The 9,846-nt window shown below is 44.8% G+C and overlaps 1 long non-coding RNA gene across 1 annotated transcript; it reads left to right on the top strand.

Moving 5' to 3' along the window:
• Positions 1–119: 119 nt before the first annotated feature.
• Positions 120–9,736, top strand: LOC124522805 (uncharacterized). Its single transcript, XR_006964859.1, has 5 exons — positions 120–241; positions 769–843; positions 4,655–4,876; positions 8,382–8,620; positions 9,266–9,736. It is a non-coding gene; the product is annotated as an uncharacterized LOC124522805 (long non-coding RNA).
• The last annotated feature ends 110 nt before the right edge of the window (positions 9,737–9,846 follow it).

Genomic DNA, 9,846 nt, shown 5'->3' on the forward strand with positions numbered 1-9,846 from the left:
AATGGGACTGTCCTTCCTTCGGGCCTCCGGCCACTGGGGGCGCTCCTGCCGCAGACCCCCGCGAGGCTGGCCGGGCGGGCGGCGGCGGCCGGGGGCCGCCGAGGGCTGTGGCGCCGGGGCGGGCTCCGAGGGGACCCTGGTGCTAGGGGTCGTCCGTCCTCCCAGCCTGGCAGCTGGGGGTTCGTGTCTGCGCGCATCCGCGGCGCCTAGGTGGCCTTTGCTCCTCCAGCCCCCATTGAAGGTGCGCGTCTGTCCACGCGGGAGTGGGGTGCCCTGCTTTGAGACCCGGGGCCTGCGCGTCCTAGCTGGCAATGCTGGGCATCTCCCTTGCCACCCCGCCCAGTGCCCAGCGAGGCAGGGGTCAGCAGCACCAGGAGGGGCATTTGTCAGGCATCTTCACTGACTTGAGCAGAGGGCAGGAGCTGTTGTGGGAACCATGAATCAGGCAGTCTCCGGGAGACTGAATGTGGCCACTACTGGGTTCCCACACAATTTCCAGGCAGTATTCCTTTCTCGGTGGGCAGAGAAGTCCCAGGAGGAAGTATAGCCTTCCTCTCTGCAGCAGCCCCAAAAGGGTGGAAAAGATGAAGGAGGGTTGAGTCTGTTATCTTAGAGCAGCCCCATGTATTTATGTGGAATGAGTCACTGGGCACAACTTTCCTCCTGGTTCTAATAGTGCTGAAGTTTCAATGCGTGATGTTTCCCTATTGTTTCAATTTTTAATTTTCTACTACTTATATTTTTGTTTTCTCCTTGGTTATATTATAGGATGTTTGTCTGTTGCAGTAGTTCTCAAAGAATGGGCCAGGGACACCCTGGAGCTTCCTGAGACCCTGTGAGTTGGTGAGTTCAAAACTAAGTTCAGCACTGAGTGTTATATGTAACTGATGAATCACTAAATTCTACACCTGAAACAAATTTTACCATATATGTTAACTAACCAGAATTTAAATAAAAACTTGAAAAGGAAGGAAAAAAACCCATGAGTTCATAATAATAGCTTTCCCCCCCACTCCCATTTTCTCACGAATGTACAATAGAGTTTTCCAGAGACTTCTGGATGTGTAACATTGCAACAGAATGATAGTGTTAAAGATAAACAAAATGGACATTGATTAACATGGTGAAAACAGATTTTATTCAGTAACTGCTGACAGTGGGGGAAAGCACTGAACCCCACTTGCATTTGTGCAGAGGTGACTGGGCCTTTTAAAGAAGAATAAGGGAATCAGAAGGGGGAGAGAGCAGGACTCATGTGGAAAACTACAAAGTGTTGGTCAGTGTAAATATGATTGAGCCAGTGTGCTGTTGCCTGGTGATTATCAAAGTTAGGGTTCTACCCTCCCACAGAGACTAGAGACAGCAGCCCTCTCCTTTCTGACCATTCTGTTTCAAAGGAAACTTTCCTTAAAAAAGACTCTGAGTTGTAGGATGTACACAGACATCTCAGACAGAAAGAATTCAGTTCTAAGCTCTTTTTTAGTAAATGCTATAAGAAGAGGAGGTCAGGAGCTATCCTTGGGTGTTCACCAGAACAAACAGCAAATTCTCCTGGCAGCATTTCTCAGGGAGGCAGTCAGCAGGCATTTCACTGGGAGGATGGTGTCTTTCTAGGGACACAGGATTGTGCTGCTAGAAGCCATGCCAGAGTCCAGTTGTCTCCTACTGAAGAGGTTAGGACTGAACTGAGAGTACTAAGAGTACTGAGACTCTGCAAGTCTCAAAGGCACAAGCAGCTATGGAAGCCCAACTGCCAGACATTAAAGAGATTTGCAAAAATATAATGCAACACTAGTCACTAATATTTACTTGTTTTGGAAACTGTAGTTATTTTCCATAAAGTGGGGGTTTTGAAAAAAAAAACAAAACAAAAACAAAATGTTGTATTTGTTTTTTAGGGCTACCATAAAAAAGTACCACAAACTGGGTGACTTAAATAACAAAAATGTATTGTCTCAATTATGGAGGCTACAAGAGATCAAGGTTTTGATATGGTTTGGTCCTTCTGAGGGCATGAGAGAGATACTCTGCTCAATCCCTCTTTTCTCAACTTCTGGTGGTTTCCCAGCAATCTTTGGTATCCGTTGGCTTGTAGATCTCTGCCTTCATCTTCATATGACTTCTCCCTGTGTGCACGTCTGTCTAGAATTTTCCTCTTTTTATAAAGACACCAGGGGCACTTGGGTGGCTCAGTCGATTAAGCATCCGACTTTGGCTCAGGTCATGATCTCAGGGCTCGTGAGTTCGAGACCTGCGTTGGGCTTTCTGCTGTCAGCACAGAGCCCACTTTGGATCCTCTGTCCCCCTCTCTGTCCCTCCCCTGCTCATGCTCAAGCTCTCTCTCTCTCTCTCTCTCTCTCTCTCAAAAATAAATAAACATTGGGGTACCTGGGTGGCTCAGTCAGTTAAACATCCTACTGACTCTTGGTTTCAGCTTAGGTTATGATTTCATGGTTTGTAAGTTTGAGCCCCGCATTGGGCTCTGTGCTGGTGGTGTGGAGCCTGCTTGGGATTCTCTCTCTCCCTCTCTCTCTTTCTGCCCTTCCCTGATTCCTGCTGTTTGTCTCTCTCAAAATAAATAACTAAATTTTTTTTAAAAAAAAAGCATTCTCAGGGTTTCTGTGTGGCTCAGTTGGTTGAGCGTCCAACTTCAGCTCGGGTCAAGCCCCGTGGGGAGTTCAAGCACCGCGCTGGGCTCTGTGCTGACAGCTCAGAGTCTGGAGCCAGCTTTGGATCCTCTGTCCCTTTCTCTCTCTGCCCTTCCCCTGCTCTCTCTCTCTCTCTCTCTCTCTCTCTCTCTCTCTTTCTCTCTGTCAAAAATAAATAAACATTAAAAAATTAAAAAAAATTCTTTTGTTGAAAATCTTTAAGAAATAAACATTAAAAAAATGAAAGCATGCTTTGATAATAATTTTGTATGTATTCCTCTGGTTTTGATATGGAGTATATTATTTTTTTGTGTAAACAAAATCAGATTTTTTTTTTTCAACGTTTATTTATTTTTGGGACAGAGAGAGACAGAGCATGAACGGGGGAGGGGCAGAGAGAGAGGGAGACACAGAATCGGAAACAGGCTCCAGGCTCTGAGCCATCAGCCCAGAGCCTGACGCGGGGCTCGAACTCATGGACCGCGAGATCGTGACCTGGCTGAAGTCGGACACTTAACCGACTGTGCCACCCAGGCGCCCCAAAATCAGATTATTTTTTATTTTACTTATTTTATTATTTTCCTCTTTGACCAAATAGCTTTTGGATGATAATTTATTTTTAATGTTTAAAAAATTTTTAATGTTTATTTATTTTTAAGAGAGAGAGAGAGAGAGAGAGAGAGAGAGAGAGAGAGAGCATAAATAGGGGAGGGGCAGAGAGAGAGGGAGACACAGAAGCTGAAGCAGGCTCCAGGCTCTGAGCTGTCAGCACAGAGACCAATACGGAGCTTGAACTCATGAACTGTGAGATCATGACCTGAGTTGAAGTCAGATGCTCAACCAACTGAGCCACCCAGTTGCCCCCACATCTTTCTTTTTAAAACCCTTTTAGGGGGCACCTGGGTGGCTCAGTCGGTTAAGTGTCCAACTTTGGCCCAGGTCATGATCTCACAGTTTGTGGATTCAAACCCCGCATTAGGCTGTGTGCTGATGGCTCAAAGCCTGCAACCTGCTTCGGATTCTGTGTCTCCTTCTCTCTCTGCCCCTCCCCCACTCACGCTCTATCTCTCTCCTTCAAAAATAAACATTAAAAAAAAATCTTTTTTAAAACCCTTTTAGAGCATTCTCACACCATTCCTCTATGTGCCTGAAAATCCACTTTCTGAAGAGGGAAAATCCACAAGTGGGAGGCCTAAAGGAGATTGGATGGGAGTGATGGGGATATTTCGGTGGAAAGTGTCCCAGGCAGAGATCACAGAATATAGCAAGACTCTAGATGCTCAAAGAACTGTCTTGTGAAACTTAAATATATGTAGGTGTATATCATGTTTTCTCCTTACCTTGGCTAATATTTTAATTTTTTTTTTCAACGTTTATTTATTTTTGGGACAGAGAGAGACAGAGCATCAATGGGGAGGGGCAGAGAGAGAGGGAGACACAGAATCGGAAACAGGCTCCAGGCTCCGAGCCATCAGCCCAGAGCCCGACGCGGGGCTCGAACTCACGGACCGCGAGATCGTGACCTGGCTGAAGTCGGACGCTTAACCGACTGCACCACCCAGGCGCCCCATCCTTGGCTAATATTTTAAACTGGGCGGCTCCACTTTATGTCCCTTGGGCGCCTCAATATAACCTGTCCAAAAGCATACGTGCTGTTCTTGTGCTCCAAGCTTCCTCCTTCATGTCACCTCAGCCTACTCATCTCTCTATATCATAATCTGATATAAGATTAAGATTCTTTGAGAAAGACTCCTTTCTCTCTGTTACTCCTCCGTGGGTCACTGAGGATCCATGGTGGATTAAGATAGCCCCAAATTCTTTGTGTCTCTTCCCACCAGGAGGTGGGATTTATATCCCCTCCCCCTGTCTGGGCTGCCCCTGACTGACTATGCAATAAAATGTAGCAAAAGTGATGATGTGTGACTTCTGAGGCCAAATCATAAGAAGTTTTTACAGATTCTGCCTGGGTCTCCTGGAATGTTCATTCTTGGGACACCCTCTCTTAGAACCCAGCCACCATGCTGAGAGGATCCTAGGCCACTTGAAGGGGTCTAATGTCGGTGCTCCAGTCAACAGTCCCAGCTGAGCTCACAGCTGGCAGCCAGCGCCAGCCTTAATCTTCACCCTGAGCCTTCAAATGTCTCCAGCCCTGATCGCGTTGACCTGAAACCTCACAAGAGGCCCTAAGTGAAAAGAACCACCCAGCTACCCAGTCAACTTATAGAACGGTAAGAAATTATTGTTTTAAACCACTGTGTTTGGGATGTTTGTTACATAATATTAGAAAAGTGAATCTGTGGCTTGTGGATGTTTACCTTCCTAAAAATCTTTCTTGCTTATTCCTTCCTGTTAGTTCAGTCCCTCATCGTTGCTTTTAAAAATATAAAACACATGTTTTTTTTTTTAAATTTTTTTTTTTAAATTTTTTTTTTTTTCAACGTTTATTTATTTTTGGGACAGAGAGAGACAGAGCATGAACGGGGGAGGGGCAGAGAGAGAGGGAGACACAGAATCGGAAACAGGCTCCAGGCGCTGAGCCATCAGCCCAGAGCCCGACGCGGGGCTCGAACTCACGGACCGCGAGATCGTGACCTGGCTGAAGTCGGACGCTTAACCGACTGTGCCACCCAGGCGCCCCTAAAACACATGTTTTTAAGCAAGTAATACATTCTCATGACTTGAAATTCAGAAGGTGCACTATGGTATCTGGTGAGATCTTCCTCTTTCCCTTGACTCCCACCACTGACTTCCTTACTTCTAGCAACTACTATTTTTAGTTTCTTGTAGGTCCTTCTGGAGACACGTTATGTATTCACAAGTAAATATATGTAAATATTTTTTCATTCTCTTATACAAGTGGTGGCTACCACGCATTGAATTTTACCTTGCTTTTATTCAGTTAACAATATTCTAGAAATCTTTCCATACAAGCATGTAAGATCCTTCCTTATTATTTTTAACAACTTTATTGAGATATTAGTTCCTCTTCATCTATTTAAAGTGGGGTCCCCAGTTGGAGCATAGAGACTTTCTGGGGCTGAGAAAATGACTCTTAGGTTAAGAATCTCAGTAGACAAACTGGCCTGCAGGAGAGTGTCTGTTGAGAACCACAGAAGAAATAGCTCATGACAGAACAAAACATAAAGAGATGGAAATTTTGATGGAAGGTAATAGCCTAAGTGAACAGATCCAGAAAGCCTCATGGGCCAATAATGGGACCCCAGATGGAGAATGGGGGACAGAGAGAGAATCTCATGATCAAGGCAATCACTGAGGAAAGTTTGTTGATGTGAAGAAACTCTTTGTCAGTGTTGGAGAGGGCTCACCGAGTTCTTGGAAGGAGTGATGTATTAAACTGTTTGAAAATCCATTTGGTCACAAATTGTGTGTGTGTATGTGTGTGTGTGTGTGTGTGTGTGTGTGTGTGTGTTATGAGTGTGTAAATACAACTATTGTGACTGTTATGCCAAGCTTGTTAATCATTTCATGGTGAATCACTTATCTACTTAAACAGCCATTTTTTTTTCCTGAGAAATATGTTAAAGTTTCCCCAAATGACTGTACTGTAGATTTACCCATTTTTCCTGGTATTTCTACTATTTTTCAGTAGTGCCATTTCTAAAGGTTCATGGTCATTTAAAATCTTTGTAGATTTTACCTTTTATTAATATAAAATATCCCTCTGCAGAACAGAGAGGGTTATTGAATCAAGTGGTCTGAAACCCTGTAGAGTTCTTCATACCCCAGGGTCTTTCCAGAAATTATACCCCTTGACACTTCTGCATCAGTGTATCTCCCTCACCAACCTCTGACGTATGGGCTTTACAATTTTATTTATTTATTTATTTTAATTTTTTTTTTTAACGTTTATTTATTTTTGAGACAGAGACAGAGCATGAACGGGGGAGGGGCAGAGAGAGAGGGAGACACAGAATCGGAAACAGGCTCCAGGCTCTGAGCCATCAGCCCAGAGCCTGACGCGGGGCTCGAACTCACGGACCGCGAGATCGTGACCTGAGCTGAAGTCGGACGCTTAACCGACTGCGCCACCCAGGCGCCCCTGGGCTTTACAATTTTAAAAGAATCCTTGCAAAGCCAAGTGGCATGGAACAGTGACTGGCCTTTTAAATTTGCATTTCCCTAGGTTAGATCTATGTATCTACTTCTAGGTCATGTTTGAATCCTTTCTTCTAAGCACTTTGGATTGTCTTAGCTTTACTTTTTCCAGCTAATTTCAGACCATTTGCTTATTATATGATCATTCTGTGTTAGTTCATCTAGCGCTTATTGGGTGCCCTCTCTGTTCCAGATTCTCTGGGGCAGACCCAGCTTGGGCCCTCTTCCTGGCAGCTAGGAACAGCTTGACCTCATGGGAGAAAGATGCTGGGTTTCTTTGAGCATCTTTCTGGAGAGCTCAGCACAGCTGTGGCCAAACACCAGGAAAACTGCTGGGGGAGGTAGCCCCTTTGGAGCAGAGCGTTTCCAAGATCAGGATACAGTGTGACTGGAATACCCAGATCTGTTAGGGAAAGGGTCCTGCTATGAAGTGGGCAGATGTAGAATCCTCAAATCTGGACCGATGAACAAGCTGTTTTCTACCTGGGATGGCTAGATCTGTGACCTCAATGTGCCGCAGAAAAAGGGCAATCCCTTCCCACTCCCTCTGAGCCCGGCAATGTGCGAAGGGTTTCCACATGTGCAGGAGACACAGAAACCACCATCGAGCTATCTACATCTTCTCCAACTCCAACTAGACAGATTCTTACACACGAGAATGTCTGAGAACACAGCTGGGCATGGCTCTATGGAGTGACACTTCATTTTCCTCTCCAGAGATCATAGTTCCAGCCAAGTCTTGACCACTAACTCACTCTTTGTTCCTGAACCCCCCCCCCCAACACACACACACAGGGTGACTGCTTGATCCCCAACCCCTGAGAGAGTAAGATTGCCATCTCATGTGTCAAACTCTTCTCTGGAAGTCAGGAGATCAGTTCCAGTCTTTGCAGTAGGAAGTGAGACCTGGATAACATCCTTCATCTAAGGGGAGGGAACTGAGGAACAGAGAGGTAGGCATAAAAGTCCCTCAGGCCACACAGCATGTTCATTAAGGAAAACTCACCAAATATGACTAGTGAGTCTTTAATCTCATACAATTCCTCCTCAAATCTGCTCCTCTCTATTTCCTTCATCATCCTTCCAGTGCTGGAGATGAGATGAGATGAGATGAGATGAGATGAGATGAGATGAGATGAGATGAGATGAGATGAGATGAGATGAGATGAGATGATGAGATGAGATGAGATGAGATGAGATGAGATGAGTGAGATGAGATGAGATGAGATGATTCTCCAGCGCTTCTTCATTGAACCAAGAATGGCTATTATGTACCAGGAACTGTTTGGCAGTGAAGCAGACAACAGCCCTACGCTTATGAACTGACATTTTGTGTGTGTGTGGAAGGTGGGGTGGGTTAGAATTATTTTTTTTAATTACATATTTTTTATGTCAGATGGTATTAGGATGAACTAGGTTCTGTTGAACTAACAAACAAGACCCCACTTTCAATGGCTCGTGTCTGCTTACAGTTGATTTACTAGTCATGCTCTCTGTCCACTGGGGTTGGCAGTTGAGTGGGAGGGGAAAGGGGTGTTGTCCAGCTCATCATGGCTATGATGGGTGTTGCTGGTTACCAGAGCCTCCTTGTCTTGACTCCCTCTGCATCCCCTGCAGCAACAATCACTTGTACAGCGTGACTGAGTTTCTCTCTGTGAGATCTGCAACCAGCCACCAGTGGTGTGGAGGAGGAGGTGACAGATCCAAGTGTCAACTGCTGCTGCTGCTGCTGCTGCTGCTGCTGATCAACTGCTGAGATGATGATGGGAGTTTAAGTTCACTGTGATTTCCACACCGAGAATTTGAGGACCAACAAGGAGCTCGGTGGGCTGGGGCTCAAGGAAGACACAGCTCTGGTACGTACGTGGATGGCAAGCAGGATTACAGGGACAAGAGGACAGATTGTGAAAACAGAACATGCAACCTGAAAGTGGAGCAAGGACCTAAATATCCAGAACTCCTCCATCAGTTCTGTTTCTACAAGAATGAATATGAATAGTGTAAATAATTCTTGGGTGATGTTATATACACAGAGCACATTTGTTGACAGCCAGCTGGCAAAATTCATACAGCCTTAGCATCACATCCATAAGAATTAAGATGCCAAGAGCTGATGATGTTGAAAGAAAATCAGAAGCTTCCACAGCCCCCAGAAGGACAAATGTACAATTAGTGTATCTCAGAGTCATCTTAGGTCAAGAACATTCTGCTCATGCTATCTTCATTAAATACCATGATGCAACATGTCTGCAGCTGGTAAACTGGACCTGAACATTACTAAGAATGTTTAACATTCTTAGTGGTGTTTAACACACCGGGGCACCTAGCTGACTTATGGTAAAGCATGTGACTCTTGATGTCAGAGTTGTGAGTTCAAACCCCATGTTAGGCATAGAGCTTACATTTAAAAAAAAAAAAGTTTAAACATAAATTTATGTTTTATGTTTAGGGTATTTATAGAAGAAAAAAAGACAATATCATTTTTTTGTTTTCTTACCAAGGTACTGTGTCATTTAAGCCTGGAACGATCCAAATGGGATTTGAGTCTACAAACTGAATCATGGCAAGGAGTGTCAAGTCTGAGGTATGGAGGTGTGATTCTGAAAACCAGCCTCAAGCAGGATTTATATGAACCGTGTGTTTTACCCACTTGAGCAGCCAGGGCAATAGTCTGAACTACTAATGGAACAGGTACTGTGAATACGGCTAAATATATTCATGTTTGAAGAGGCATGAGAGCTCGCACAAAGAAGGCTAATATGGCAGCCTAGGCTCCACCTGTTACAAGTCCCGTTTTCAGGGTTGGCCTGGCCCTTGGCTGACACCTGGCAACTTGGCTTTTAGGGTTTTGTGTGTATCCCAACTGATAAGCATGTCTCACTGTGCCCAGAATATGCAAACGATGTGATTTACACTGAACACCTGCTTTCCTTCTGGGAGTCTGGAATGTGGTATGTTTTTTTTTTTTTTTAATTTTTTTTTCAACGTTTATTTATTTTTGGGACAGAGAGAGACAGAGCATGAACGGGGGAGGGGCAGAGAGAGAGGGAGACACAGAATCGGAAACAGGCTCCAGGCTCTG

Source organism: Lynx rufus, unplaced genomic scaffold (genome assembly GCF_022079265.1).
Source record: "Lynx rufus isolate CCGP_SWC_20201006 ecotype Redwood Valley unplaced genomic scaffold, mLynRuf1.p SCAF_39, whole genome shotgun sequence".
In the NCBI taxonomy this organism is placed as follows: domain Eukaryota; kingdom Metazoa; phylum Chordata; class Mammalia; order Carnivora; family Felidae; genus Lynx; species Lynx rufus.